Genomic DNA, 6,857 nt, shown 5'->3' on the forward strand with positions numbered 1-6,857 from the left:
ATGTAGTGGGAGATTGTGAGAGTTTAAATTTGATCTTGGATGTGAACCTGTTGTCTACTCCTTTGCCTTGTGTTAAGAGTTACCTGATCCAAAGTGGTGTTTTTCTTGGGTGTTCCCCGGATTATTGTGAATGCCAGAATCAACCCGAAGGATGTGTTAGTCTGAAGATTGGGATTCAGAATTTGATCAGTGAAGGTATTCTACAGTGTGATAGAATCATGAAAGACGAGAAAGTTGAAGAGAAAAATGTGGCGGTAATTTCCATTATGTATACTCCTGTAAATATTCCAGCGTCGGCTAGGCCTACTCCCTTGACAATCACGTTACCTGGTCATATTCCTTACTCCAGCAAGAATGTTGTACCATGGTATTATGGATCAGATGTTTATTACCATGGAGTGAAGCAAGAAGGGAAGCCTTCCAAAGACAGACCAGGTGAAGATGCAAGTTTGAATGTTGATAACTTTGTCGGTACAGAAAGAATTACCAGAAGTGGTAGGATATATTCTCCATAAAACTCGCAAGATAATGGTGAGGCCTTGGCAAGAGCTAAGGGTAAACAAGTGTTGGGTGATAATTTAGGATCCGTACAAGTTAATACTGCGAATGTAGTGCCTGGGACTTCTTCGTCTCAAGAAGTTGAAGAGTTGTTGAGATTAATCAGAAAAAGTGACTACAAAGTGATAGATCATCTAAGCCAGACGCTATCTAAAATATAAATCATGTCCTTATTGTTGTGTTCTGAAGCTCACGGGAATGCTTTAATGAAGCTTTTGAGTTCTGCTTTTGTGCCGCAGAACATCACCGTCAACTAGTTAGAAGGGGTTGTGGCTAGTATTTCAGCTGATAACGGTTTGGGCTTTACAGACTTTGATCTCCCTCCAGAAGGACACAATCATAACAAAGCCTTACACAATTCTATGGAATGTAAAGGAACTACATTATCCCGTGTGTTGGTGGACACTGGATCATCCTTGAATGTGCTACCCAAGTCTGCCCTGATGAAGATTGATTATGCAGGAGTTGAATTGCGCCCAAGCGACTTAATAGTCTGGGCTTTTGATGGGTCTCAAAGAGCTGTTTTTGGTGAGGTGGATCTACCTGTTAAGATTGGAGCACAAGTTTTTGGTGCGACATTCTTCGCCATGGATATACAACCCGCATATTGTTGTTTGCTTGGACGCCCGTGGATTCATGGGGCAGACGCTGTAACATTTACCTTACACCAGAAAATGAAGTTCCCGAGTGGAAGTAAGATTATTACTGTATGTGGCAAGGAAGAGTATATGGAGAGTCATTTGACATCCTTTCGGTATATAGAGGTTGAGGGGGATCTACATGAAACTCCATTTTGGGCATTTGAGGTAGTTCAGATGATCAAGACTGCTCATTTTGAGGGTAAGAAGCCTGCAGTTTCCATGTCTTCATTAAAAGATGTTAGAGCAGTGGTTGAGAATGGTCACCCTGAAGGTTGGGGCCGTGTGTTAGATCTTCCTCTGAAATTTGACAAACTGGGCCTCGGTTGCAGTAATTCCCAGCAAGACGTGGCTCCTGAAGCTCCCCAAACTTCAAGAGTTCTCAATCCAGTGAAATTTACAAGTGCTTGATTTATCAATAATGATCAGGCCAATGTTGTTAGTGATGATGATGACAGTGATTATGACATCAACAAATGGATTCGACCGAGTGTTCGAAGTGAAGAACTCCGCAACTGGACTACAAAGGATGTCATCCAAGTCATGCTCAATTAGGAGTAATTTTCTTTTGTTCTTTTTTTATCATGTAATAATTCATGCGTTCTGCCTAAGGCGTAGTGAATCATGTAGGGCCACCATGTTTCATTTTCAATTTTTATCATAAAATAAAGGATGTTTTGCATTCAAATATTTTGATCTTTGATAACAATTCTACTATCACTCATTATGACTTCGACAATCCGATCTACCAAGTTGTAGCGGGGTATTCGTTACCATTAGAGATATTGACTAAATCCAAGGTAAATCATACAAGTCAAGTCGCCACCGCACTTCTATTTATCCAAAGGAATGGTTAGAAAGCGAACAAAAACCTAAGTGTTATGAAAAGTATGTACAAAATATGGTCAAAGTTGACTTAGAGATTCAATTCAAAATAAGTGTTATGAAAAGAGAGTTTGAAAATCAAAAGCATAAGGCTTAGGTTTCTAAGGTTGAAAACAAGTGTTAAATGTTTGCACAAAAGTTTTGGCTTGGGTTAGAGTGGAGGGAAGAAGAAGAAAGGCTAAAGTCCTAAACATACAAAGAGGTAAGGGACAAGAAACAAAACCACAAAAAGGAGTTCCTCTCTTGAGATCATATGGATGATCCAAGTAGCTCCCATCCTTTGGAATAAGCAATCACATAAGCATAAACTCAAGCAATCATCAATCAAATGAACTCTTGGAAGGCTCTTCAAGGCATCTTGTAACTCTTTCTCTTAGAAGCTCATGGCAATGGTTCCTCAAATTTGAATCAAGGTGGAATCCCTAGCACAAGAACACACACATCAAAGAGTCTTATAAAGCAAATCAAGAATGGACAAGAGTGAGTTTAGAGGTTTGGTCCTTTATGATCATCTTCAACATTAAGGTCCTTTTACTCCAATTTTTTTGCATAGGGAATATCCTAGAAACCAAGTCCATTTGTCCATTTCTTTGCATTTTGGTCCACAACAATCAAAACAAAAACACAAGCACAATGATATATACACAATTATGTGCTCAAGTGAGCAAAAGGCAAATTGCATTAGCATAAACATGTGCTCAAATGAGCAAAGAGAAAAGCAAATGAATAATATGTGCAAGAATAGTAAATTGCATAAAAAGTAAAGGGCAAAAAGTAAATGTTAATTGTTAATGATTAGTGTTAGTAGTTAGTGTGCCATAAGGCAAATTTAGCGCTATGTTAAGCAATCGTAATTGGACTTATGTAGAAGTCACAACTATCTGAGGCCGGTCAATAATAATGTAGGCAACAACACAAGTTAGAAGTCTTGATTAGTGAACCAAGTTCCAACAACTTGCCATGCCAAAAAGAAGAAGAGAATTGATCTTGTATTGGTTTAAGTCTTTTGCATGATTTAGGAAGCAACCTATCCTTAATGCAAAGCCATTCACTTGATCAATTGATCAAGATGAATTAGATTTGAATCAAAGAAGATTAAACCTCTCTAATCAATGCTAACTTATCAACCTTCAACTCATTGATCAAAAAAGAAAAAGAAGGAGAAGAAGAAAGAGATGAATAATGGAAAGGGAATGGAAAGATTAAAATGCATAAGGTGAAATAAAATGTACCAATCCATGTATGTTGACCAAGTGACATGGAAAGTCAAAGTCAAGCAATGAGAAACCAGAAATGGGATGAAGATTGGAGGTCAAACAATAAGCAAAATATTTTTGGCATTTTTAATATTAAAATAAACTTGAATTAAAAGATAAAAGAAAGGTCAAACTTCAAAATCACTTCAAATCAACCTTGAAAGGTCCAAGTGATTTATCCCAAGTTCAACAAGGTCAAACAAAGTTTGACAATTTTTTTTAGCATTTTTAAAAGTCAGAAACTATTTTTAATCAATTAAAAATGAATAAAAATAACCTAATTGAACTAAAATCTCAAATAAATCTCAAATCAATTAAAAAATTGATGAAAATATTTTTCATAGATCCATCATCATTCAAATAGGTTAGGAAAATATTTTTGTATTTTTTGAATATCAAAAACTATTTAAAATGAATTAAAAATAACCAAAAAAGAGAAAATTCACAAAAATATCAAATGACAAAATAAAAAATATCAAAAATCATATTTAGAAACTAGAATTTATTTAGAGAAGAATGCAATTGGTCCCATATTTTTTGGATTTAAAATAAAGAAGATATGAATTTTTGAAAATAATGGAAATAAAAGAAATTAAATCAGAAATTAATAAAGTCAAAAAAACAAGGAGCGTCTGATCAAGCCTCATTAATTGACGTGGCAGATCAGACGCTCCACATGCGCGCTTCCACCATAGGCAAGAGTCAAATGCGTCACACCTGGCATTATTAAAGGTCATAACATTGGACAGTGGAGATTGCATCTGGGAAAATGGATGAACGATCCAGATTGAATCTGGAGACCAGACGGTGGCCAGCGCCACCGTCTTCTCCGGCCAAACTCCGACCACGTTTAAAAATTGCAGAGCAAAAAGAGGTAACCAAATGGCACGATCCATACATCAGAATGAAGCTGGGGTGATGTACATCACCCCTGTAACCTTGAATTGTACTCAAGCTTTCTATAGAATAAGAAATCTGAGCTGGAAGATTTAGGTACATGAATTGCAGTTCATCAAAACACAATATCAAAGCCACCACTGGTTTGCCTCTTGTAACACCCCAAAATTTTCCCTCCTTATTCACGCATTCATTTTTAGGTCATTTAACATTAGATACATTGCATTTCATCATGTCAATCGGGATTAGCTCAAAGAAGCTTGAACATCATCCAGGACACTTTGTGGGTTCTATTTAGATGATCAGTCAACATAAGGGAAAGACTTGAGTTACTTCCAGAAGGGGTCTATTCGTCAGTCAAAACGTTAATCTTGAAGGAGCAAAGGTTTGTTCATGAGTTGTCATGCTTGCTAGGCGAAGCCCACGTATTATGCAAAAAAAAAAAAAAAAAAAAAAAACGAAAAACGAAAAAAAAAATGAAAAACGAAAATAAATAAATAAATAAATAAATAAATAAAATATAATAGAAAAATCTTGGACTTGGACCTCTCTCATTTGAGCCCACAAAGCCATGAAAATCAGGTTATAAAATAGGGAGAACAGACAGAAAAAGGAAGAGAAGCAAAACACTCTGAGGTTTCCTTAGAACAAAATCTTGGACAAAACCTGGAGAGAAACCTAGACAGAGAGAGTGAGAATTAATCTGCAGCAACCTCCAGGCAACTCTGAAAGGTTCATTCTGACTCACACACTTTCAGCTCAAGCAAACCCTAACATTGGTTTGCAAATCCAGCCGTGCCATTTGATTTCAACCGATCTCTCCAATCAGGTTTGCCCTATATCCATCATCTTTATGCCTTTAATTTGAATGCTCTAAATGTATGAGGTATTATGGGTGAATTTGATACCCTTTTGATGCATGTGTTTGACAAGAGGTTTAGGCCTCCTACCCTTGGTTGCTTTTTGTGAGCTTTTTGTGAATTTTAATGGCATGATTCATGTGGTTACATTTTGATTTGGGGGCAACTCTTGGTTACCCTATTTTGTTTCTCTAACCTGTTTGTTGAATTTTGTTTTGTGAGGGCTCATATGACTCTTGCAGAGATGGTTTGCCTGGTGTTCCACTTTATTTGTGGGATACCGCCTGGAGGTTTCATTCCGATTACCTGTACTGACTCACTTTCTTTGATGGTGTTAGCTTGGGAGGATCTCAGGGTTTCCTTGTTCCGTTAATTACTGTTACTTCGGATCTTTATCCGTGTGGTACTTTTACATTTTCCCGTATTTTTACCGCTTGCTTAGCTGGAAGACCTCGATAGGAGGCAATGTTTTGTGTGTTTACTTTATGCAGGTTCCTTCGTCTAGGATTTTCCTTTTGCTTGAGCGTTCCTAAAACGCAAACAAATTCATTGATTTTTCTTCTCCTAAGAACACGTTAACTCCTTCTACTACAGGCGAGTAAGTCTCCAAAGGTCGAGCATCCGGTAGATTGCGTAGTAACGTCGTTCGTCCAAAACCCAATCCATAACCCCGTAGTTAGCCGAACTACGACTTGCTCTGATTCTCATTCCAGATGAGATACGTAGGCATAAGACCCGATGTCTTAGCGAGCACAATTACCCTTTAACCCCTAGGTAGCCGAGCTACGAAGACTCTGATTCTCATATTCAGATGAGATACGTATGCAGTGGATGCGACATCCGTGCGAGTCGTTTTCTTTTGACCCCTTTTTTTTAGTAAATAACACATTAGATAAACCCACACCCTTTAGACAAGAACTACAAAAGTGGATCCCGTAGAGTACTACGGATGCGTAGGGGTGCTAATACCTTCCCTTCGCATAATCGACTTCCGAGGCCAAGATTTGGTTGCGAGACCCTGTCTTGTCCTTTCCTTTTTCCAGGTTTACTTCGAGCGTTTCCTTTCCCTCCATTGGGATAAATAACGCACGGTGGCGACTCTCCTGTCTTTCTTTGCCGGTTGATTTTTTTCGCATTCCATTTTTCAGGTTGCGACAGCTGGCGACTCTGCTGGGTACCCGGTTTCCCTAAGCGAGTCCCTCCTAGCTTTTGTAGATTGTTTGTTTATTGGGTGTTTATTCTTTTGTACAGTTATTTATCTTTCAGCATTTACCTGCTTTATTGCATTGTGTACATATGACTGCCGTATCTGCTGGTTCTGTTTGTGAGATGAGTTCTATACCCGAACTCGAGTGCACTTAGGATAGGAGAATGGCATAGTCTTGTTGATTTGTATGGAGTTATTCCTTAGCAAGTTGACTTGCAAGCCCATTCACTTGGTGGAGGTCATGTTGAGATCAATAATGTCACACAAGTAGGTTGTGGTTAGACATTACTTTTTCCAATATAGACCTTAGAAGCCAAGGACATTAGTTTACCAAACCCATCTTGGTCTATTCGTAGGATGTAGTGCGAAAGTCATTCAAGTGTAAGATTTGATACGATTGTTACACGATACTACACTCATAAGAGTCTCTCTTGAGAATATTTTTGGAATACGAGTAGTCGTTCTTCCGATAATATCCGAAAGATGGGATTATGACTATGGTAACCTTTTGTAGAACATGTTTGGCAGGTTTAAACCTTAGTACACTCCCTTTGGG

Source organism: Lathyrus oleraceus, chromosome 4 (assembly GCF_024323335.1).
Source record: "Lathyrus oleraceus cultivar Zhongwan6 chromosome 4, CAAS_Psat_ZW6_1.0, whole genome shotgun sequence".
In the NCBI taxonomy this organism is placed as follows: domain Eukaryota; kingdom Viridiplantae; phylum Streptophyta; class Magnoliopsida; order Fabales; family Fabaceae; genus Lathyrus; species Lathyrus oleraceus.